We start from the raw sequence: 25,768 nt of genomic DNA, 5'->3' as shown, positions 1-25,768 counted from the left end.
CGCCTTTGGGTGGGGGACAGGTCTCTGCCTGTGGTTTCGGCTTACGGGCTGAACAGCAGTTTGGAGTACCCTGCCTTCTTGGTGTCTCTCGAAGGGGTACTAGAAAGTGCCCCAATGGGGGACTGCATTGTCGTCCTGGGGGACTTCAATGCCTACATGGCCAATGACAGTGGCACCTGGAGGGGTGTGATTGGTAGGAGTGGCCTCCCTGATCTGAACCTGAGCAGTGTTTTATTATTGAACTTCTATGTTCATCATAGACTGTCCATAACATACACCATGTTCAAGCACAAGGGTGTCCATCAATCCACGTGGCATCAGGACGCCTAGGCAGGAGGTGTGAGAGCTCGAAGTAGAACCACTTCTCCTACACATCAAAAGGAGCCAGTTGAGGGGGGGAACTAGTCCAGATGCCTCCTCGACGCCTCCCTGGGGAGGTGTTCCGGGCATGTCCCACTGGGCGGAGGCCCCAGGGAAGACCCAGGACACTCTGGAGAGACTACGTCTCTCGGCTGGCCAAGGCGAGGGAAGCCTGGCATCTTTGCTTAGACAGATATCCCTGCGACCCGGTCCCGGATAAGCGGAGGAAGATGGAAAAACAAGCTTTTGAGTGCACAAATAGTTGCGTGACTGAAAAAAATGTGTAACGTGTTAGTCTGAATGCATTAGTATGCGTGTGTGAGCGTTAGTCGTTTTATGTCTGTGTTTACCTGTTTAACCCTTGTGCTATCCTAGGCACTTTAACGTTGGGAGTTGGGTCATGTAGACCCACTAGACAGTGCACTGAACCTTTTTTCTTCAATGATTTGTGATCTTCACTGGTGTCCATGGATTACATGAAATTTTTCCACCTTTATCCACCTTTGTCATGGTAGGGAGAACATGTCAATGCAAGGGTGGGGTCATCTAAGACAGCACAAGGGTTAAATGTGAACACTATTGGAGCCAAGAGGTATGTTAGCAACATTTAAGTGTGTGTGGACAGTTTTAGATTTGTTCTACATCTAAACATGGTTTTAATGGTTATAAACTTCCAGCAGTTTATTCTTTTATGATGCTTTATGATTTTACACCCCCCCCTTTCAATAATCACCCTCTTATCTCCCCCTCTCTGACATCCCTCTCTGTTCTTCCCTCCTTTCCTTTTCCGTCTGGTCTAACAAAAAACTGTTATAAAATATAACAAATATAACTAATATGAATAAAGTTTAGTATAAATTACAAAAGGGGTTTATCTAAATATACACATTGTGTGTCAGAAGATTCATAACCCAATGTTGTTAAAGTTAAATTTGTCCAACACAAGAGGCCTTCAGCTCTCATCTGTTTGCTCAGCTGTTGGAAAGGACAAGTAAAAAAAAAGCTTTTGATGTCCTAGGAAGTTTAATGTATTATCAACTTTAATACTTATATTTTTCTAAAAAAATTACATTTGAGTGAATCTCAAAGCAGGAAAGTGGGAATATGTTTCAAAGTCAAAGATTTTTTTTAACTTAAGCAAACAACTTGAGATAAATGCATTGAAACTTTCATTTAAGATCAGTTAAGTAAAAACCATGTAAAAAAAAAACAACAACGACTGAAAGTTTAAGGGGAAATGAAGGCCAGAGTATGACAAAATGACAAAAGACTGACAGACCGTAGGTTCTTCTCATTTTCATGCTCAGTTTGAATTTCAGCAGGTCATCTTAACCTTATGCTGAGCTGCTGTTATGAGGCGGATAAGAAGTTGATGTCAGTGTCTAGTTGAGCAGCCTGATTTATAATGTGAGTGACATGAGCCAAAAAAAGTTAATCCCATTTCAATTGTATTGTTCTTTTATGTAAAAAAAAAGATATATTTAACATGCTTTTCTTTGGTCAAATAAAAAAGGGCAAGAACAAATTAAAGATCCACTCTAATGAAACGTTTGTTTTGGATGTTTCCTTATGATCTTTCATCATTTTTCTAATGATGGAGGATATATAGAAAGAATATTAACCTCAAAATTGTATTTCTGAGTATATCTTTATTGACATTGTAATGAATCAGGAGGAGACGAAAATATTTTAATAGAAAAAAGGTTGTAGTTGTGACGTAGAAACCTACCACAGCAAGCCACAAGCTCCCTGTTCCACTCCATTCTGATGCATCCATTGCAGAGAAATAGATCCATGTAAGTCTTCCTTTTCCTCGTCCAAGCTGAAATCTGGCTCAGAACTGCACAGATAACTCAGATATTGTTGCACCAGCAATGTTAGGTTGGAAAATTAAGGGGCTGTAAGCTAGCAGGAGATAGTGTCAATAAAAGAAAGATGGGAAGTGGGGACGGGCTTACTCTGCACCAACAGTCCCGCCCACAAGTCAGAGGTGAATTCCTAATTAACTCCTGCTCCTTGAGCAGAAACTATGTCTTATAAAACAACACAAGTCTTTTGCTAAAAACAGCATAATCATAATAAAAAGACTTCCGGGAACACTTTGATTATAGATCAAAAGATGATCGGAGTTGTCAGAAAACGCCAAATGTTTTTGTACTTTAGGTCAAGTAAACAAAATAGCTTCAAACTCATCTATTTTCCCTATTCGGATGTCGTGTCCGAACAGCAGGTCATCTTGGCTTTAATGCATGGAGCTGCTGCATGGTGCTTAGCTGATTTGAATCAACATGCAGCCAAAAGTGAACCTAGACGGTGGCTATTCTTTGTCCTCACATTAGACCGTCTCCATGCTCTGAAAAGATATGACTGACTCGTCCTTGTAAACACAGAGTGTCGTAAAACATAGGAATTGTAGTCTAATATCAGAAAACATTTTTTTTTAAACTAGATTTTTTTTCATTTATAATCCATTGCAAACACTTTAACTTTATTGTATGCTTAGAAAGCTTAAAAAAAGAGCACAATTTTCTTATTAGCTTAAGTAGTGTTTTCATAAAATCTTATTTTCAAAGTTCTATATTAAACTAGCCAGACTAAAAAATCTTGTTCAGTTATTGAGTACTTTCTTTGTGTGCATTCTACTACAAGCGTTCCAGAGCTGCAAAAGCACTCTGTCTTGATGGATGGTCATTTTCATTGGCTTGCTCATGCTTAATGAACCCTGCAGTTCATGTCTTAATTGAATGCTTTTTATGCTCTTGTGTTCTGCACTGTCCTCTTCTCTCTCACGCTGTCTTCGCTAAGCTTTCCTTTTATCAAAATAAAATCATCTTCATCACCTCCTCCTCATCTCCCCCTTCTATGTTTGTGAGGATGCTGATGACTAATGAATAAAGGTTCCTTCCTGTCTTCTTCCACTTATGAAGCCTCATGGGCCTCAAACACCGACACTTGCAGAAACACACACCTGGTCACGTGCATAAACTTCAACCTAATGAAAATGGGAGTTTGAAAAAATAGATCCCTGTTCACAACTAAAACGCTGACGTTTCATTTATCTAGTTTTACTGCATTCTTTTTAGGAAAAAGCCTTTGAAAACATCAGCAAGTTCACACACTAGGTCGAGAGACAGTACGGGAAATGTCAAGCTTTTTAAGGCTCTGCCCTCATTAGGTAAACCATGGTCTACAGCATTTCCTTGGTATTAACACAAACCAATGCAAAACACACACACAATCTAACAACTTAAAAACACAGAGACACACTCTAACCCAGGGGGCCCAAACCACCACCCATTTTACCCGGCCCCCTGAACGATACCAGAGAGAGACCCTTTTTTTTCTCTTTCTTTTGCATTATTATTTTTTTTAGCCTGGCCACGTGAACGAGACTCATTGAAGCAGTGGCACGGCAACTCCTAGCCGACACCTGGCCACCCCACTCCACTTAACTGTGGAAGCATCAGTTATGCATTTCATCTCAAATACACAGCCAGCAGGCGGAAATAATGAATAATTACCATGGAAGGGTATAATCATTATTTTAGAACAACTGATTTGACTTTTTGTTCATTATAGATATCTGCCAGTCAATAGCCAAACAGCCCAAGCAGACACACCTAAGCATTAAATATAAACACAATAAATCAAAATATACCAGTAGACATTTAACTTTCTGTTATGTTTCTAAAGGCTCTTTTACTACGTTTAATTGAATTAATTTTAAGATATAGCTCATGTGTCATGTTTTTAGTTTGTTGTGTCTTGTTTTTCGTTTTAGTTCTTGCTCTGTCTTATTTGGTTCTGTTTCCTGTTTTATTTTGAAAGGTTTCCTGTCTTGTCTTGTTTCTTGTGCTTTACTTCCTTTGGTCCCCATCTGCCCTGATCGTGTTCACCTGTGTCTTGTCTGCCCTGTCTGTATTTAAGTATTGTCTCTGCTTTCCTCCTGTGGTCCATTAGCTCTGTCTTGGTGTTCTTGTCATCCTGTTCCTCGACACGATCTTGCTCCATGTTCCTCGCCACGCCAATGTAAGTTTTTGTTTTGTATTTCCTGCTCTGCAGCGCCTTTTGGTTAATTAAACCCTCCAGTCCCTGAACTCCGTGCCTCTGCATCTGGGTCCTACCGGCTCTCGAGCCAACCCCTCATCGTGACATCATGGTTATAGCTCAAGAATTAAAGTGGCCCCCTACCAACCACTCATAAGAAAAATCTCTGGAGGCGCCACTGCATGGAAGCACGGAAAGCTGAATCCCTGGAATTGTTTCCTTGTGTCAATAAAGCTTATTTGAATTGAAATGTGAGCTAAGGTAAAAATGTTGCTACTGCAACCTCACTTTGCCCCAGTAATAGAACTTGAACGTGTGGCTAATAATATCGTACATGTTCCATAAAAATTTACTACCAAAGAAGGGATGTACCCGAGGAAATTACACACGACTTGTTTACACCAGGGTCCTTTTTATTCATCTTATTTTGTGTTATAAATTATAAAAAAAAGTCTGAGAAAAAGTCTTTCTTACATTTCTAATTCAAACTGGCCTTGGCTCTCAGACACTCACAAGCTGCGCGTGTGCGCTAAGGTTCCGGCCCAGCCTCAGCTAGACCCTGCCTTTAGCGGCCACAAGGTAAATTGAGTTTGATACAAAGCACAGGCGTAAACATTTTGCTGCACAGCAAAAACGTGTGCTGTTCCTCTGAGCGTTCAGTCTCTGTGACCTTCTTGACCTTTCCCTGTTTGATTCATTGTAACTAGTATTACCAGTGCCTTTACTCTTTTTCAGAGTAACATTTTCTTTCAATAACTTCTATATTTTTACAGGCAAATTCCCAAAAAGATCTAAGCATTTTTTTTCTTCCTTCAAGTCAGATGTAGAGGTTTGGCTCAAGCATGAGAGCAAAGATCAGATGTTAACATCTGCCTTTAGGAGATTTGGGATGAGTTGAGCCGATAGTTTTCAAATTAGTCTGTCTGTCACACCACACAGGAAAGTTTTAATCATGATGTAAAACTGATTCCAATAGCTCACAGGATGTTTCTTTTTTAGCTTACATTTACAGTAGGTGTGGGACATTATTTACTTTTTCTATTTCAACTGCACCTTGCATGATATCATCATTGTTAAATATTTAACAAATTTTCTGCAGTTTCAGCTCAGGCTGCAATCACATGTGCTTTGGAGGAAACCTGTTGATCATTACACAAATCCTTCACCAGAAATGGGCATGTAAAAAGCTGAAAACTTCCAATCAACCTTAATTTTGTGTACATGATTAATGCCAGAAATTTTAGGACGGATGGGAGAACAGTAGCCCCAAAGTTTGACCTTCTCTAATTTCAATCAAATAAGCTGGAGAGAGCTCAACCCACCATTCAGTACTGAGCGCTCTCTTGGATCAATGTCTCCTGAGCCTTGATGATCTCTGGAATTGATTGCACGCCTCATTGATCATTACCTCTGCATTACCCAATCAAACATCTCTCCAGTAAACAAACACGCCAAATGAAGACATCCCCAAACGTTTGTTTCCAGTGGAAGATCTTGTGATGTGATAAAAATATATGAGCTGAAATCTCCCTTGGAAGAGAATATCAAATCATGAGAGTACTTAATATTTCACTGGCTTGATGAAATATGCATTGTAGCCCAGAAAAGAGGAAAAATGCAATGATTTGGATGCATAATGCATGAGAAAGTCCGCTGGCGAAAATGACACTGCACTGCTGAATAATCGCCATTTCACTATCACAACAGAACAATGAGATTTTGTTATTATGATAGAATTCATTGGAGACATTCAGACACTTACACTTTGTGTTTCAAGCCTGAATTGTGTGTGCAAAACACACAGCACTTGCTAATGAACCAAGGGGGTGGCGGCAGAATGCCCTTTCCCTCTGTCTCACTTGATGAATCTCACTTTGGTTTCAGCTGCAAAAGAACACTGAATGAAGCAAATATTTATTCAGATTCTAACAAGGAAACAACACAGGCTGGTGGATGTCTGAAAGGACCTGTGCACTCCTCAGTAATTGGTGTCACAATTGTTGGCTTCACATACAGCTGTGTTTACATTTGACACATCTGAAAACCAGAAATGTGGAGTTTTACAAAAGAAACTTTGCACAGTTTCTTAAAAATGTAAATGTAGTGACTTAACTCGACAAATTATATTTATGCATATATATCAAACTCTAGATATGTTTTCAAATTCTGAAACTACTTAAAACACCAATTTAATAATACAATAAACATTACACAACTGGGTCTTTAACCCTATGAAAGCCCGAAACGTCAAACTGTTGACAGAAATTTTAATTTTTTAAAAGTAAACTGCTTTTTAAACCCTTTAATAAAACCCACAAATGGCAGTTTCAAGTCTTTAGTGGAATGGCCAGGAAAAACCCTTCTGCTTTCCCTAGTAGAATGATAATCCACTAAAGGGCAGAAGACATGGACCAAGTTACAGATAAGGAAATTGTTAAAGGAAAGTGTGGATCATGCTAAAGAGGGGTCTAAGAAATGAATGTATCAAATTTTAGTGACTTTTACAAACTGATGACGGCTCAGCTTCCAAACACTGACACCAACCTATAGCAACCAGGAGCAATGAGGAGTTTGGTGCCTTACCCAATGACACTTCAAAACACAAGTCGGCAAAGCAGTGATCTTCCAATCAGAGATTGACCACTCTATCTCTGCACCAAGGCTGCTGCACATGTTTAAAGACTTTCCCAAAAAAAAAGGTATACATATTTTTAAACCAAACTTAAGCCTTGATGGTCTTGATTCTGCTAGAAATGGGCACACCTGTACTGGACACGCAGCCTGCGCAGTATGTCAAAGTTGTAGACCGCTTGGTGAGCCCACAGGGCATAAATGGTCATGTAGTGAATGTGATGGTTGTAGTGAAGAATTAAGCAGCACATGAGAGGAAATAGTAATGTTACAGTAGGTGAGACACAGGGGTGTTGTACATTTTTTTATTTGTTTAGACTGCCCCCAAATTCTGTGCACTGCGCAAGAAGCCGTAAGTCCTGTTCACATAATTAGTGTGTGCTCCTTGCAAATTCCATGTTGGCTGCTTGCGTCCTATTGGATATTAGACGATCTGACTTATCTCCTGCACACCCTGTGTAAGCAGTATCTGTTTGCGGTTAGTAAGAAGCCAAACCTCTTTACCAACAACTAGATTGTAGCGGAAATGCACTGTATGACATCATAACCTGTACATCACAACACAGGTATTTGTCTGGCGAACTTACATTAGCCTTACAAATTCATCACCATAAACTTACCAACGATCTATTTTCATGACGTCCCTGGAGGTAGCCTTAGGAGCCAGTTTAGCTCGTGCTGGTTTGCGGCGCCTTCCGTCCGTGAAACCCGGGTTCGACTCCGGGCTGCTCCCTGTTCCCTTCTCTACCTCTGCCGGTTCCAAGCCCGGTTTGAGAAGGTTGCGTCAGGAAGGGCATCCGGCGTAAAACATTGCCAAATTTACCATGCGACCTGTTCGCTGTGGCGACCCCTGATGGGAGAAGCCGAAAGTGGAAGACCTGGAGGTAGCCTTAAAGGCATCAAGGGAACTGTAAGACACACCTGTTCTCCCTTTTAGATGTGGCCACTCCTCTGTATGATCCTCCACTGGATCGGACAACCCAAAAAATCTACAGCGTTCAACCCTCACACCAGTGAATATGACTAAGGTTTAAACTGCCTCAAAGGTAAGACAGTGACTTAAATATATATATATATATATATATATATATATATATATATATAATATATATATATAAAATGAAAGTTTGCCTGTTTCAAAATGTTCATTTGAGTTGTTTTGAGAATTTTGAGAATGTCATTGCCCCAGAACAATTGCCTGAAAGACTGGTGTTTACTGTAGACTCTTGTACCCAACTAAGTACACAGCTTTGTGTAGCACAAACAAAAACCAAAAAAGCTCCAGGCTTTCACAAACACATTTTAACACAGTGTATAAAAGGGAATCTGTTGTTGCTTGTCTGCCCTGGGAATGTGTCTCTTAAAAAACTACTTTTGTCTGAGTGTTTTACAAAAGTAAATCCTTTCCCTTTCTGATTTTAATGGCACATATCGTACTGATATACCAGTTCTCTGGCTGGAGTTTTTGGTCTGTAGAGGCTTTTAAATTAAATCAGTTATTGGTGCCAAGACTGTTGATACTTTTTATGCTTTTTGCCTCATGGTAGCGTTGGTGCTTAAATAATTTATTTTTGATACAAAAGTCATTTTTTTTTTTTTTTGCAACAACAGGATGGAAAATGTTCCTTTAAATGTTAAAGGAATAAATCAAACAGTTTTAAAACTTAAAAAGGTGATGAGCTCATGATTTATGGTGGGTCAGTTTACCTTGAATTTTTTGGAGACATTAAAAAATTTGATTGAAAAAAAAAGTTAAAAAAAAGAGTGCTTTTGTAACCACAGGACCTGTTTCTTTATTAAAAATCTCATTTGTTTTTCAGTAAAACCCTGAAAATTGCTCAAAAGCTTCGAGCACTTTAATTAGAGACCGGATACCTAGTATGGTTTTTGAAGCCATGATGGGATTTGTTTTAAGTGTATGCCTTCACACCTGCTAGTTTGTGTTTACTTTGTCAAAAATGGAAATAATTTGGTGCATGTGAGGCCAGTATAAGCCTTCAGCTGTGTTCACACCCAATGCGATTTGAGCAGGGGCATCGAGTTTCAATGTTAATCCAATCTGTGATCAACCTGATCAATCAACAATTTGAACATCGTCAGCAGTCTGGCAGCAGCTCAGTTATAGCAGAGATGCAAGATTTAGGAAGCATGGCTGTTTAAATCGCGTTCAAATATTTGATATTTAGCGGGGTTGCCACGACACATCAACCTATCGGGGACTCAAATTTGGGCACGCAACATGTTCAGTGACTCAATCGGTGGGTGGAGTACAACTCAACATGAATGATCGATCCGACTGTTCGGTCCTGAACTTCCATCCGTCCATCCATTTTCTAAACCCGCTATATCCTTTTTGGGGTTACTGTGTTGCCGGAGCCTTTCGTTGCTTCTGTTAGGTGAAGACAGGCCAAACTGGACTGACCTACAGCCTATTGCAGGGCCCATGGGGTTAGAGTGATCACCCTTGTTATGCCAGCCTTCTGGAGGCCAGCTGTCGGGCAGAGAGGGGAGTATCTGCGGCATGGAGAGGCAGCCTGCTAGGGTCTCCTGAATTTCATAGTATTTTTCTTATTTTCATCGAGACACAAATAAAACAGGTCCTTTAGTTTCTATTTGTTATTATTTTTCAACTTTGGGTTAATGCAGGACACCAAGTCTTTAAACTGGGTCACCGAGAGTCTGAAACACCATGGAAGCTGACTGCCATATACCAGGACCATGTGCCAGGAGAGTTTCTGATTGGTGTCATCAAACTTTCTCAGACAAATCTGATCTCTAAACATCCTCTGTGTCATTCATGCATTGTGAATGAGATATACACAGACACTGCTCCATGTAGAGATCAGGCTAAAAATATTCGGGGGAAACTCCCACACGCATCTGGGGTCTCAAGGTTATAAAAATATTTTCGGACTGGCGTTGAGCAGCGAATTCAAAAGAGTCGAAAGAGAAGTGGCTGACTTGAATTTGACACTTTGGCTTTGTTTATATGCCCCTATACGTGGGGTTAAAACTGCATGAGTTGTCTGGACCCATGGAGGGTTGTGGAGCGGAGCTGCCACATCTTAAGGGGAGCGCAGGTGTGTCTTGCTGTTCCCTTAAGGCTCATGCAGCCACCATAAGTGATGTTATGAAAATTAAATGTACCATTGTTGTGCATGAGGTAAGTGTATTGTGAAGTATTTGTAAGGATATTGTAAGTTACACACACTACAAGTGATGCTGCAGTATGGCACCCTTATGCCACACTCTAGTTGTTAGTAAAGTTTTAGTCACAATTGCCCTTATGGGTGCAAGACACACCTTCTCTCCCTTTCAAATGTGGCTGCTCCTCTCTACGACCCCCTATGGGTCAGACAACCCAAAAACCTGCAACATCTGTTCAGGTCAACCCCTGTAACTTAGGCTTGAGGTGTGCGTAATGGCCACTTGCTGACTGCATGCGAATGTCACAGTACAGGCTTGTTGGGGACTCAAACACTACACTCTGTCTAATTTCTTCATTTCTAACAGTCAAAATGCACACAAGGAGTCCTCGTGCAGTGCTTACTCTAGTGTGTTGCATAGGTGTTCACTATGACCTGCCGTCCACAGCATGCCCATAGAAAAAAAACGCTGTGAACATTTTGACTTTATGGGCTTACTGAGTCACTACACCCTTGATATTTCCTGCAAGTCACCTGTGTACCTTGTGCAGATTAGCCTATTTTTCAACATCCTGCAAAGGCAGTTGTGACTAAGGCTTTATAAATGTGTACTTTTGTGCCTTTGATTTAAATCTGCTATGATGTCACACGTCTTTTTTCAGTCATTGTTCATCTTTCAAGGCGTTTTTGTTTTTTACTGAACTTTCCCCTTTTTTATATATTAAATTACTGCTAAGTTGTCTTTTCTTTAGATCCGTGTCCTTTTAGTTGCATTTAAGCTTTATTTTCATGTTTAGTTGGCTTAAAAATATCTTGGACTTTTTTTTTTTAATTTTAAGATTTTTTTAATTTTTCAACTCTGCAGTCCTTTAATGTATTTCTTTATTGATGCTATTTTGTATTTCTGGAAACATTGATGTGTTTTAATTTAAACCTGTTGTTAACTTAGTTCCACATCTTTGAAAGCTGACATCCTTTGTAGAAAAAAACATCAAACACTGGATTGATTGATCCGACATGTGAGAAATCTGGCAACAAAGCTTTGTGTTATGGATGGACGGACTATAATAAGACTGGCCTCGTTACTGGTTACACCATGAGAAGAATAAGGCACCTCCATGAAAGAGGATTCTTTTGATTGGCTTTTCCAGCACTGTGTGCAAAACGTGCTGAGATTTTCTCAACAGAATAATAAAAAGATCCCTCTCAGGCCACATGGTGTCCACAAGTAATCTTTTTCCCATCTGGAATCAAGCCATCCAAAATTGTAGCTTGGATATACCAAAGATTAATAACAACAACAACAACAAAAAAAGGCTGAAGGGTTCTGTTATCTTTGGTTTCCAAGATTTTGTTTCCAGACACCCAGTTGCCTTTTCATTCCTCTTCTTTTTGTGTGTGCGATTAGGGGACTGAGATCTGCCTCATTGTCATTCATGTATGCAACAGATGTCAAACTGTCTAAATATTTAAGACACTGGAGGGCAAGTGGAAGAAATCTGGAAACGCTAATAGGATACTGGATTACTGATTGATTGTTCTCACTGTAATTTGGACTGTAGTGTGTAAGGGCTGTCTGCTCTCGTGCACATTTGTCTGCAGGAGTGATTAGCTCAAAACCATGAAGTGCCTTTCAGAGGACGGCTGGTGTGTGGTTATCGCCGACATGTCTGCTTGCAAACATGCGTGCGTACGGTGCACACAATCACACCATTCCGTCCACGTCACGCCGTGTGCTTGCATTACTGTGCTGTGATATGTGTGTCTATGTGCCTCTGCTCACATCCAATTGCTGAAATTGTTGGGGGAAAGAAGCAATCTAGGCATGGATGACACTTGGATGTGGCTTGGATGACAGGGACGTGTTGGCCTGGCAGTGACATGCCTTTTGTGCCATCACTTTGACGGCGAACAACAAAAACAAAAAGATCTTTGTCTTTCTTGCCTTCCCTTTTCTTACAGACAGAAAAAAATATTTCTGTTTGTCTCAAGCTCTCACATCAGAATTTAAATCTAAAGTAGACTTCCTATGCTGTTGTCCTCACATAACATGGAAAGCACGCACAAATCTGGGGATAAAGGTTGTTCCAAGACTGGCAGTTAAAAAAATGTATTATTTATAGGTGTCTGAACACTTCTCAAATACTGTATTGTTTGGAGTACAAATCATGTTTTTTGGCATAGTTTTGCCTGTGTTGGAAATTATACTACTCATACTACCTATACTTCTCAAACCTGTCTCGATAAAGTGCGTTAAACAGCCACTTTAATGAAAAGTCTATATAAAACCATTCAAAACTCTTGCATTCTCTTTGCATGCAACTCTTGCCTTTAAAAAGTCATTTTTCAGGCTGTGCGTACAAAACACGGTCTTTCGACACGCATTGAAAGCTAAACAAATAAGACTTTGACCAATCAGGCACCTTGAATAGGTAGTGACATATGGGTTAAATCCAAGGAAGTGCCAAATTTTTAAAAAAATGATCATGGGGGAGAAATGAATAGTTGCTGTTTGTGCCTGGACCGAATTATATAAGTCTTTAATAGATCGGAATAGAACTGTGAAATAAAAGCCTGGAGCAACATTTGCCACATTTACACCGCTTTAACTCTACACACCAAGCATCTTCTTATTGTGAGAACATGCGCTAGTGTCAGGATGCAACAGTCCAGCGTGAACACTAAATGCTAAAAGCGTGTTCTTGCATCACATGCCGGGTGTGTATGTAGCAATATATATGCTTTTTTTAAAAAAAAAAACTAGCGACAACTGCTAGAGGGCGCTGTAGGCATGTGTATCAGTATTTGTTAATGACAGCAACACAGAAGAAGAAACGCTACTCAGTCTTCCACCAGAAATGGCAGAATTGTTCCAAATCTACATAGAGGATTTAATATTTAACAGATTTATTTATTTGAAGGTATATAAAGAGTATAGTTGACTTATTAGCATGTTCTTTATGCTATGATTATCTAAATAATTGTTAATGTGGCTCACCTTTCAGCATATCCCTGAAGGGGTCATCACAGCAGATAAACTTCACTGAATCACACAGGTAGTTTAACAGAGATTTTTACGCCGCATGCCCTTCCCAACACAACCCTGTATTTTATCCAGGCTGGGGGACCGGCACAGGGGACCTAGACTTGGATCTATGACTTGGACCCAGACCCATGTAGCCACGCCCTTGTGGCTACATGGGTCACATGGGTAGGCAGTAGCGTGAAGGGTCTTGCCCAAGGACCCATACTGGATGAAGCTCATCGCTCCCCCCTGATTATCGACCCTGGTTTCCCATGTGCCAGTCCATCAGCAGCCAACTGAGCCATCCAACCGCTTCAACATTTGTAGCGCTAATATAATACGAAGATTCCTACTGTATTTCAAGAAGCTAAATAAGCATCAATGTTATACAATAGTCAAGCTTGTAGAAATTCAACCTATGATTGTTATCCATCTGGTTATGTGATGTGTCTTTCAAGATGAAAGTTCAGTTTTGGTCTTGTATTTTGTTAAATAAAGTTATCACCAAAGTGCTACTCATTTTCTTCATTATAGTCTTTTTTTATTTATTTTTGCTGCTGCAAGTTATACTCTAGAGCAGTGTTTTTCAACCAGTGTGCCGTGGCACACTAGTGTGCCGTGGGAGATGATCAGGTGTGCCGTGGGAAACTGCCCTCATTAACTGATCTAAAAACATTTTCCATCTCCAGGTTATCAGCTCTTTGTTCATCCAAACAGGCCCTAATAAAACACTGAGTTGTTAGGAATATGAAAGATCAAAAAATATTTTTTTCTTTTGTTTACTTGATTCTATTAAAGACATTTTGATAAGAATAACGGTATCGTGATTTAGCCGTAGCTATAGCTGTTGACAGAAAAGTCCCACCCCTTTAACTGTCTCCACCAATCATTCTTGGAAGCTTAATCACATGTCCTCAGTCTGACCAATCAGAAGTGGTTAGAGTCTTCATTTCCTTGTTCCGATTCTGCTCATAAAGTCACTCAGTTCCAACAAAATACCAGCTAAAGCTCAGCTTTAGGGGTGTAGCTTTCCACAGAATCCGGTATCAGACCGTGGAAAAAGTGAACAAAACAATGAAGCTGCGAGACACGAGTCTGTCTGCGTTCCGTGGCTGTTTATACTACATTTCCCATGATGCATTGGGTTAAAGTGACAGTGTCTCTGTGCACAATAAGTCATCCTTGTTAAACGTCTTGAAACCACAACGAACACACATCAAAAAGTTTTTAAATCTTTTAACTTTTATTACATTTTTTAGAAAAAAACAGCTGCAACTTCCAGCTTTTTCCGCCACAATTATCTCAAAAATGTACGTGAGATTGTGGAGGGGCTGTAGATCAATAGACTATGAGTTTCTCCTTTTTTTTTTTTTACATTTTTGGATGCTGGTGTGCCGCGGGATTTTTGCCAAGGTTAAAGTGTGCCATGGCTCAAAAAAGGTAGAAAAACACTGCTCTAGAGCGACTTGTAGTCAAAAAAAAATTATTTTTGCCAGGACATCTGAAGTTTCTACTTTATAAAAAGCCGCATTCGACAGCTGTCTGTATTTCTTCTTTTTATCCATCATCCATTTTTTATGGAGCCTCATTGTATTCAGGGTCATGAAGGCAGCACACAGCAGCTGTTCCTGAGCAAAGGGAAGGGGAAACCTGGACATGGCACAACAGCATGTTTTCTTTTTTTTTCAAACCCTTTTTTTCTTTTATTTAATTCATAATGAGGTGACAGTTAACGTTCTAGCAGAATTCTTTAGACAAATGCATTTTAGCCTCTTTTTCTTTTCCTTTCGGCTTTTCCCTTCAGGGGTCGCCACAGCGAATTAGCTTCCTCCACCAAACCCTGTCTTCTGCATCCTCTACTCTAACACCTTTGAGTCTTCGTTCTGAGATGCATTTCAGCTGGAACTTTGTTTTTTGTAATTAAAGTTGTTGTAAAGTGACAAAAACTATCAGCATCAATTTACTTTGACATAAACATTTTGTGGTAAAAGTTTTTCAGAGGTTTTTTTCTGTCTTTAGGGCCAACCGCAATCAATTCCATCATAAAACCACACAAAGATTATGGTAGCCTTGCTTTTAAAATATATTTCTTGCTTTCCAATTTGTAGAGAAAATGCCCAACATGCCAAAAATGATTTTCCATTCTGGCAATTTCTGATTTTAAGCAGCTTTTAAGTTATTAGCGGTCTAGGATGGATAAATGGGCCAGTATATTTGCACTTTACAACATTTCGTTAGGCAACATATCCTTTTTTAGCAGACCCTGTAGTGAATGTCAACAAATTTACAGCACTTCTTTTTCAGGATTTAAAAGTGTTGCTCATCATGAAAAACTTCACTTAGTCACAGGTCTTTTCAAGGCCAAGGAATGATGTGTGCTCTGCAAAAGATGATGCATGACTGCATCCTTAGAGAATCGGCATAAAGCAAGGAGAACTTGATGATGATAATGCTTTGCTTCCTGAAATAAAAGTCAAATTGAAAAAGTTTTTTCCCCCCCAGAAAAGTCTGCATTGCTATACTGCCAAAAACTGCTTATTCAGCAACGCTGTGGCAATAAAAGCAATAAAATTAAGAGGACAGAAGTTCTTACAGGCTAAGACAGCTTTGTGATAGCTTAAGCCTCAAGTTTCTTGCTTCAATTTAGATTTAAAATGAAGGCAGGTGATTTTGGTTTTTGTAAATTGTTCTTTTTTTTCACCACATCTTGAAGTTTAGCGCTCCCTTGGCAATGACCAACCGTTGTTTCATTTCATACCAAATGGACAGAACCAAATGTCAAATTTAATCACAACATGACAATACAAAAGCACAAAACAAAATAGTCATTTTATGAAGTTACTTTTTTTTTTTTTACTTCCCCATACTTTGGTGCATCCCAGTTTTGAGATGAATTAAGATATTTGGAAGTTTGCAAAAACGTTTCTTGTTTTGTAATTTATTGTCAAAATTATTACACAAACATCTGATCAGTAACCGCGTTCAGCTTTTCTTTCTTTCTTTTCATTGCAACTTACGTCCATTTTCTGAATCTGCTGTATCTCCTTCGGGGTCACTGGGTTGCTGGAGCCTATCCCAGCTACTGTTGGGTGAAGGCAAGGTAACAAGCTACACTCACATCTTTTTAAATTTAGAAACACCAATTAACGTATGGAAAATGTTTTTGGAGGACACACATGGGGAAACATGCAAACCCATAAACAATCCAGTTGGGATTTGAACCAGGGGCTTCATTTTGTGAGGCAAAAGTGCAATACCCAGGGCCACCGTGCGACCCTTCTTTGAAACTTTCAAATTTTAAACATTGTTAATGCAGTTAATTAACGTCAATATCTCAATGTTGTCATTTTTACAAACCCTTTTATTTCCAGGTTTGTGAAAAACTAGTAAAATAATAATAATGGATTAGATTTATCTGTGCTTTTCCAGATGCTCAAAGCGCTTACAGTGTGTCCATTATTCATTCACTCCTCATTCATACTTGGTGACGGTAAGCTATGGTTGTAGCCACAGCTGCCCTGGGGCAGACTGACAGAGGCGTGGCTGCCAGTTGGCGCCTATGGCCCCTCTGACCATCACTGGGACATTCATGCGCATTCACACACCAGTGAAGCCACACTGGAGGCAAGGAGGGTGAAGTGTCTTACCCAAGGACACGACGACAGTTGGCTGGGAGATTGAACCGCCGACCCTTCGATCATTGGACAACCTGCTCAACCGCCTGAGCCACTGCTGCCCTTGGTTGACCTTACTTATTATCTAAAATGTTTTTGTTGTTTTTTTACTTCTAATGATAATCAGCTTACATTCTAAAGTCATTACTGTTTGCATATAATGTTTGATTTATTTAATTAATAGCAGCCATAACAGAATTATTTTCACTCTCTGTAATTCTAAAATACGTAATTGCAAGCCCTGTAAGTGGTAATTATATGGCGGTCACATACATGGGGGGGTCTGCTGCCGGAGCTGGCAGCACAGGGAATTGTGGGGTACAATGCCCATTGCCTGCTATGGTCAAAATAGGGTTGAGCACGGGTGTTTCTTTTGCCTATGTGTCCTTTCATCTGAAAGTTTTGTTGTTTCACCTTTAGTTATTTCATCATGTTGTGTTTACCTCTTTTTTTTTGCACCATCAGTGCGGGGAGGGGAGAGGATGATGACCCCTATGCGATGTACAACGTTATGAATTCCAAAATAACAGGGACTTGATAGAAGTTTCCACCTGTGAGATGCTCGCCATTTGTCTGCTATCCCTCACCTGATGACAGTTTCAGCGCCAATTAGAGACCCTGAATAGAATGAAGAGATAATACAGACAAAATGAGTTTGGGTTTTTTGGCCGGAAAGAGAAGTGGAGAAAGCTGCTAAAAAATCTTACACTGTATACAGCCCCTCCAATGAAAATCCTTTTTTTTACATGTTCTTGTTGCATTTTTCTCATAATGGAGGACATATACAAAGGAGTTTTGAGATAAAAACTGTGTTTCTGAGTATTTCTTTATCAGATCGTGACGGATCAGGAGCAGATAAAAACACACCATTTGAAAAGTTCAAGTTTGTGATGCAACTGTGATGGGCGAGGCAGTCTCCCTGCTCTTCTCCATTCCCCTGCAGACGACTAGATCCATGAGCGTCTTCATTTTTCTCGTCTAAGATGGTATCAGGCTCAAAACTAATGGTAACATTAGTTTGGGGTTGTGAGGGGCTGCAAGCTAGCAGGAAAGAGTGTAAACTGTTATGGTCCTCGGTCAGTCTCCTCCTCCTCCAGCTCTGCTCCACTCCTAACCACCACCAGCTGTCGCCACTCAACCTCATCAGCCCTGCAGCTCAAAAGGAGACTCAACCCCGTCATCCAACGCCAGTTTGTTGCCCCTTATGGTGACTAAGCCTGGTCTCGTCATGTTATTATCTGTTCTTGTCATTGCTCTCGTTCTGGCTCTTACGCTGTTTTCCTGCTCCAGGAAAACCACTTCACGAGTGACGTCAGTTGGACTCCTTATCATCCCCTCGGAAAACCGGCGGACCTCTCGGCCTACACTGACCGCGCTAGCACCTCCAGCCACGCCACAAGCCACAGTCTTATCTGGACCATCGCTAACTCCAAACCCCACTATCCTGGAAGAAATAAATCTATTCTTACTTGCTACTCACCTGTCTTGTTTCTGGGTTCCAGCACCTGGGTCCGCCCCACGCTAGGAAAATCCTGACAAAAACAAAGGCATCATGGATGGCATCTGAGTGTTACTTCCAGGCCAACTGTCCCGCCCAAAACTCAGAGGTGAATTTCTAATTAACTCCTGCCGCTCGGCAGAAAATATGTCTAAAAAATGACACAGTTTTTTTGATTTTGATTAAAAAAAAAATTGCATAACCAAAATTAAAAGGAAGTCTAAGCTAGGTGCACATCCCAAGAAGCTGCAGCCTCAGTCAACTCTGAACTGTATTTGTGTATTTGTTGTATGTCTGATCTTGTTCAGGTTGTCCTGGAACACATTTGGTATGTCAGTGTAAAAGCTGTACATGGGAAAATTAAAGGATTATGATTCGGATTCTGAAAAGACCACTGGGAACACTATTACAGTTGCTTAAAATGTAGTTGGGATGGGTCTGTAATTTGTTGTGGTGGAGTTTTCATTACTGATATTACCTCAAAAGTTGAAATATTCTGGGTTTTTACCGTGGTTTGTCTTTGACCCTTCAAAGATTAAGTTTAAATCAAAAATGGTAGGATGGATGTAGAGAGGTCAGATTTGGATCCTCCAGAACACATTTCTTCTGCTTGATTTCAGCTATTAATCAGTTTCTGAAGCTGCCCAAACAGCAGATTCCTCTTTTAACTTTATTGCCCATATAAAGTAAAGAAAAAAACAGACATGTAATAGGACAGTAAATAGTCAAACATTGAAGTTTTTATTAAACCGGTCCGAAAGCCCTTTGAGAAGATTGTTGTGATTTGATTTCGATACAATTTTGTGCCTATGGTTAATGTATCATAAAGTAAGTATAATTTAAGTTACAAGCACCAATGACATACAGGTGAATGATGCCCTTACTCCACACTCCACACTAGTCATTAGTAAGGTGTGAGAATTGCCCCTTTACCGATTGTGCATAGATGCTGCTTGCATGGAGTGTGCATGTGATACATGAGTAGGATCCCCACACAAACTATCCCCTGATTGTCTGATTTCATAATTTCTAACAGTCGAGCTCCACCCAAAGATACAACGACTAGTCTGACAGGCTCGTTGCGTAATCCAAAAAGATTTGGGGGGTGTAAAAAAACATACAATGCACCAACACGTCTCACGTACTTCAACCTTTTTCACCCTAACATGTTGTCTAACTGTTCACTACAACCTGTTGGTCGCAGCATGCTTGCAGAAAGAAAATGCGCGTGAACATTTTCACTATAGCAAGTGGTCTATGATCTTTATGTTTTGCGTGAGGCACCAATTTTTAACCCAGAGACAGCCTGTTTCCACCCTTAAGGGCAGTTGTGATCAGGGCTTATGTAATATAGGAGCGGGTGACGGTGCAGCTCCGTCCCTCTACATGCCGGTGCTCGCGTCCACGTCATAAGCAAACCCTTCTGTTGTGAAACCATAATTTCTGACAAATTACTCTTCATTTCTCACAGTTTAGACCTCGGGTGCACACTTGGTGCTCACTTGGTTTCAGCTTACACACACATCCAAAGTTTACTTACAGCGGCTCCTTCATTGACAGCCAATCAGAGGGATTTGTTTTTCCTGTTTATGTAATGTAGATTTCAGTCTTTGAGACAGATGTTTCTAATTCTACTTGTTTTTATTACTTTAATTTTCACTGTATAGTTCACTGGAATTGATTGTGTTTGAAATACATGTGAAATTAATAAAAGACGGACCTAGGTGAACTGTTTTTTACATAAAATGTTTCTGATAATTTTATTTTTTTTAATAAAATGCCTGATTAGGTGGGACTGACCAGAAGAGGTATTTAAGAAAGTACCTCACTCTCACAGTGGCAGAAAGAGAGTAAGTGTGAGTGGAGAGAGAAACAGGCAGAAAAAGGGCCACTTTGAAGCTAAAACACAAAGGAGTTTTTTGCCCTGCTAATTTTTTTTGTCTGCCCCAAAGACTTTATTAAAAGACAACAAACCCTATTAAATCTCTTGCTTATTTTTTTTTTTTTTTAATGTTTTTGGAACCTGTGACAGAGTTGACTGAAAATAGATTTTGCTAAAAAAAAAAAAAAAAAAAAAATTCTAACATTGCATATTAAATGCTTTGCTGTTTAAAGTAAATTACAAGACATGACGGATGTTTTACCTCTTATGCGGTTTTTGTAAAGAATGACATATTTGAGTGCAACTGAAACTTACTTGATTTGAAGGTGGAGTGGACATGCAGATCCCATCTGACATGCTGTTCTCAGCACAAAATGCGCTGATTCCAATGTATGTGTATCATATTTCTACCTAGGCATTAATAATAAAAACCCAATAGGTTTTTGAGCTCCCTGTGTTTTGGCTTTAAGCTGACAGTTTGATGGTGGCTGTTAGGGGACTTGAAAAACGTAAAATTAATGGATCCATAATTTCACCAAGTTAAATCATTAAATCATGCAGGCATTGGCCACATTTCTGCTATTGTGCCTGTGAAAATGATGGAGAACCACAGTGATCATGTGATGTTTCCAATTTGGCCCAAGGCTGTACAGTATATTATGTGAGTTGTATGACTGAAGTCCTCATATTCTAGATAACAGCAACTGCTACTATATTATCTTTTTACTTGCTGTGTGTTTTATGTATCAAAGGAAAACGCTGACAACATTCATGAAGCCCTTTCTTGATAGGTAAAGAACACGATCTTCTGCTTTAACTTGTGCACTGTCACAAAACAAGATGCTGCTTCACAAACAAAATGTTGGATCTCCCAGAGTTACAGCTTTTCTTTTCTGCATAAAACATTGATGACACGCCAAACAATTGCTTAAAAAGGATGACTTTCAATTGGCTCAAAGAAGACTCTGGCAAACCATCAGGCACTACTGTAATCTTGCAGGTGTTTTCACAACACATTCTTAGCCAAATCCGTCATATATGGACAAATGGTAAGGGACCCCCCCCCTTCGCGTCATATATATGGCGTGTTGGGATGAGAACATACAGTATGGACGAGGCCTGCTCCGTGGCCAGGGCTCAAGAACAGCGTGTTCATGGACGACACTGCTGCCTTAGTGGGTTGGGATCCTTCGGGTAGGGACCGCAGACCCAGTGTTGAGCCAAGATATGATTTCTCTGCCAGACTTTGTTTTCCCTGTCACAACACGACTTCATCATTTGATCATTTGATTTGATTCGTGGCACTGATATTTTTCCCCAAAAAGCGTCAGAAGAAGGTGGATACTTACGATATACTTTATTCTGCGGATTTGGGAGTTTATTATAAATTATTTGAAGTTTTTTCCACATTTTTACGTAAAACAACTGTCTGGCCGCTGATCCAGCCTGCCAGAATTTTTGCCCCACTATAACAACTATTTATTAATTGTCTGTTGTTAAATACTTCCAAGAACAAAGTCACTTTCATAGATTAAGTTTCTTATTCTAAATTAGCCTACATTTCTGTTTTTGGTTTTACACAAAAAGCTGTCGTTGTTTTAAGATAAATATGTGAAAAACAATATTAAACTCCCTAAAGCCGCAAAATATCGTAAACATCCACCTTCTTTTTACACTTTTTCGGGGCAAAATATAAGTGCTTTGAAACAAATCAACGATGCTAAAGACAGAGGAAATAAAATCTGCCATCCTGCAGCAGGTGCCTTGGCAGGATGGCTGGGTCAGACTCGGTCTTGCTTCCGATCGAGTAGATACGCAGGCCGTCCCGGGCCTCAATAAACGCTCTGTAAAGACGCGTTTATTGAATTCAATTCAACTCAATTCAATTCAGTTTTATTTATAGAGCCCAATATTACAACACAGTTGTCTCAATGGGCTTCAATAATTGTACAAACCATAAAACCAGTTATAAAATACTATAGTTAAACAGACTAAACTGAACTGGTCCTCCCTGCTGTTGGACCCTACAAGTAATATTGTCTTATCATATTTGGAAATGTTTTACCTTTCATAATAAATCTCAATTGTTTATCTAAAAGAGAAAAGCAGATTAAAACTGCATTTGTACATGCCACCAGAAAAAAAAAAAAAATTTTTTTTTGAGGAGAGAAAGATTTTTAAATGAAAATACTTTGATTTGAAGTTTGTAGATGAAATAAATAAAGATTTAACCCTAAATTCTTATTTTAAGTCATTTTATAATTTTGTTTATAGTTTAAATCATTACGTCTTATTTAACAGCAATGGGTGATATTGGGTTTTTAGACCCGGCAAAAAGTCAACAGTATTTTCTAGAAAAGAGATAACAACTTTTCTGAATACCTGACTGAGTGAGTGAAACAGAAATGTTAATGTTCAGTACAAACTGCTTTGTGAAAGTGGGATCTGGCCTGTCTGTTTAAGCATATTATATGTTGTTTTGACCTCTGTCTGAACCTCGTACTTCTGCTCACCTGAAGTTTTTTCTCTGTGGAAGACTTTTACAATTGTATTCTTAGTCAGGGAATGTTGCACGCTCAGCTAAGTATTAAGGCTTGAAAAAAACAAAAGTTTAAATAAGAGTTTCATTTAAGCAGGATATAGATGACTTGTTTCTGAGAGGACATGAAGGTTCTTGACTTGAAAAAATTGGCTCAAAGCTTAAAGATGGAAAAAAAGGTAAATAAATCTTTCTCTGCATTCTTTGAAAATATTTTTTTATGATGAAAAATGAAAAAGGCAGCATCTTGTGTTGTGCAGCACGTTCTAGCTTATTATAAAAATAATACGTTTCTATGGTTTTTCTAAATCCTCAATGCAAATGACAGTGAGCATGATTTTCATGTCACTATATGCTGAACAAACCTCCTAAAAATAGCAGTATTTTTTTCAAAAATATTGTGTAAATTGTATTTAACTGTCAAAAAGAATACATTCTTTGTTTTGCCATTAAACTCCTGGATGATATTTTGTCTCTAGGCTCTTTGGATCACTGAAATCAATCTTATACATCTGTGATAATTAGTTTTCCAGGTGGCTTTAAGTTAAGAAAAAACTACAAAAGAAGGACGTTCCACATTGCTAAGCAGACCAACAGTTTCAAGCAACATGCGAAAGAAAAAGGATATTGCTGCTGCTGCTGCAAAGTGTGATACATATGGCGTTTCATCTCTGCCATGAAGTGAAAGGGCGTAAAGACAACTGAGTGGGCGTATTCAGAAACCGAGTGAGGAACCTTACAACCACGCAGGCACAATTCTAACCTAGCGACCCTGCATTTTACAACTGCGAGCCTGCAATCCTAACTGAGCGGGGATCCCGCGCGGTCAATTCCTCTTTGCGCCCTCACCAGGATTTACGCTCAGTGTTAAGGGGGCGTTTTTGTTACTTGGGGGCGGTATTCAGGGGTGTGTTTGTCACTTGGGGGCAGTAACCTTTCTGGCTGATCTGATTGGCTGAAATTTGCATGTCTTATTGTTGAGGCAGCGGGGTGGGACTATCATTTTTCAGAGCAGGGGGGGTAACAGTCGGCTCTTGAGCTGCATGCAGCTCTCTGCCTTCTATCATATTTTCTATGTACCGTACCTACACAACCATAGGGTGAAAGTCTTACATTTTCTCCAAAACGGAGTGGCCCTAATGTGTTGTGTGACTTTGGTAAAGAGGATCTAGGAGAGAACAGCATGAGAAGGGTACGGAGAGAGGTGAGGACGTGAAAGGTGGACCCCCCCCCCCCATAGTAAAGAGGTGCAGATATGGGCATAATGCAGAACAACTTTGTTTTGGAAACCCTGGTAATGCAAAGAGACACGATTATGAAGCACAGTTTAAACTGCAATCTATCAGCTACGCGGAGGAACACGGGAATAGATCAGCTGCAGTCCGGTTAAGTTAGATCTCCTCAGAATCTGACTTCCGGCCTTAATAACTCTTCTGATATACGTTCAAATGATTCAGCAAGTATCTCAGTCATTTTGTATTAACACAGAGAGTGAACTACAAATGCATTTCTTAAGAAACAAGATAATTTTTTTGCCTTTTAATCAGAATTGTTTGCTTCAAGCTGTGAATGCAGAAAGAGCAGCAAGCCTGCTGCAAGGGGGCCGTCAACAAACTGCCTACCCTGTGAAACACCATTCTGTAAAAAGCAATAAACTTTTAAAAAGCGAATACATGTCTATATTTATATGCACTGGTAATGAAGACTCGTCAGCATAGTCATGCTACATTATTATTATTATTATTATGCTAAATTTTGTGAGAAAGTCAATCACTATTTTATTTTATTGTATATAGTTTTTGAAATTTTATGGAGATATGAATCATAACATGTGCACAATAGCTCTGAAGATACTAAAGTTTCTGTCACCAAACCCCCTGTACTGACTAATCATGACCTAATTGTCCTACTGCAACAAAGATTTTGTCATAAATTCACTTTGTTTGTTTTTAGGAATTTTTCATATTAAATAATTGATCAGATTTGGTCAAAAATGCTCAGTAGCTTTGAAGATGCTGTAGTTACTGACACAAAACTTCCTGTATTGACTAAACATGACCTTGTTTTCCTACTACAATAAAGATTATGTAAAAAAAAAATTTTGCATCTTCAGAGCTATTGAGGATTTTTGACCAAATCTGATCCATTTGTAAATATGAAAAATTCCTAAAAACAAACAAGATGAAATATTGACATATTCTACAGTAGCTTCAGTATCTTCATAACTCCTGATAACTTTAGTCATGATTCATATCTGTTAAAATTTGAAAAAGCATATTCAAAGACAAAATAAAGATGGACTTTCCTACAAAATATTTATTGTAACACGATTATGCTGGGGAATCTTCATTTCCAGTTCATATAAATGTAGACATTTATTCTTTTTTGTGAGAGTAATGATTTTTTTAAAAATGGTGTTTCACAGAGTTTTTTACACTTTGTTGACGGTCCCTTGGCAGCCGACTCACTGCATTTCTACATTCACAGCTTGAAGTGAACAATTCTGATTAAAGGCAAAAAAAAACAATCTCTTTTTTTTTAGAAATGCATTTGTGGTTCACTCTCTGTGTTAATACAAAATGATTTAGATACTTGCTGACACATTTGAACGCTTATCAGAAGAGGTATTGGGGCCGGAAGTCAGAATCTGTGAAGATCTTTCTAACTTTATTGAACCTCAGCTGCCAGAGAATTCAAAATAATGAATCCATGGTTCGCAAGTGAGGACGCTGGCAAACCAACTCCGACAAGACAAGAAGACGCAGCAGCAGCTGAGTTTCCGCGGAAAAGGAGGTTGCCTGTGTTGGAAGATCGACTCGAGGCTGAGCGCAGCAACTTCCAGCAGATGACAATTAAAACTGTCCATCCTCCGCTCATTTTGCTGGGACGCAGCAACGGGTGGGTTACGCCACACTTTTGGACTGCAGGACTTAAGCTGGGGCTGACGTGTCTACCTGCACTGTTCT

This window comes from Oryzias latipes, chromosome 11, assembly GCF_002234675.1.
Source record: "Oryzias latipes chromosome 11, ASM223467v1".
Classification (NCBI taxonomy): domain Eukaryota; kingdom Metazoa; phylum Chordata; class Actinopteri; order Beloniformes; family Adrianichthyidae; genus Oryzias; species Oryzias latipes.
This window is presented reverse-complemented; position numbering follows the sequence as displayed.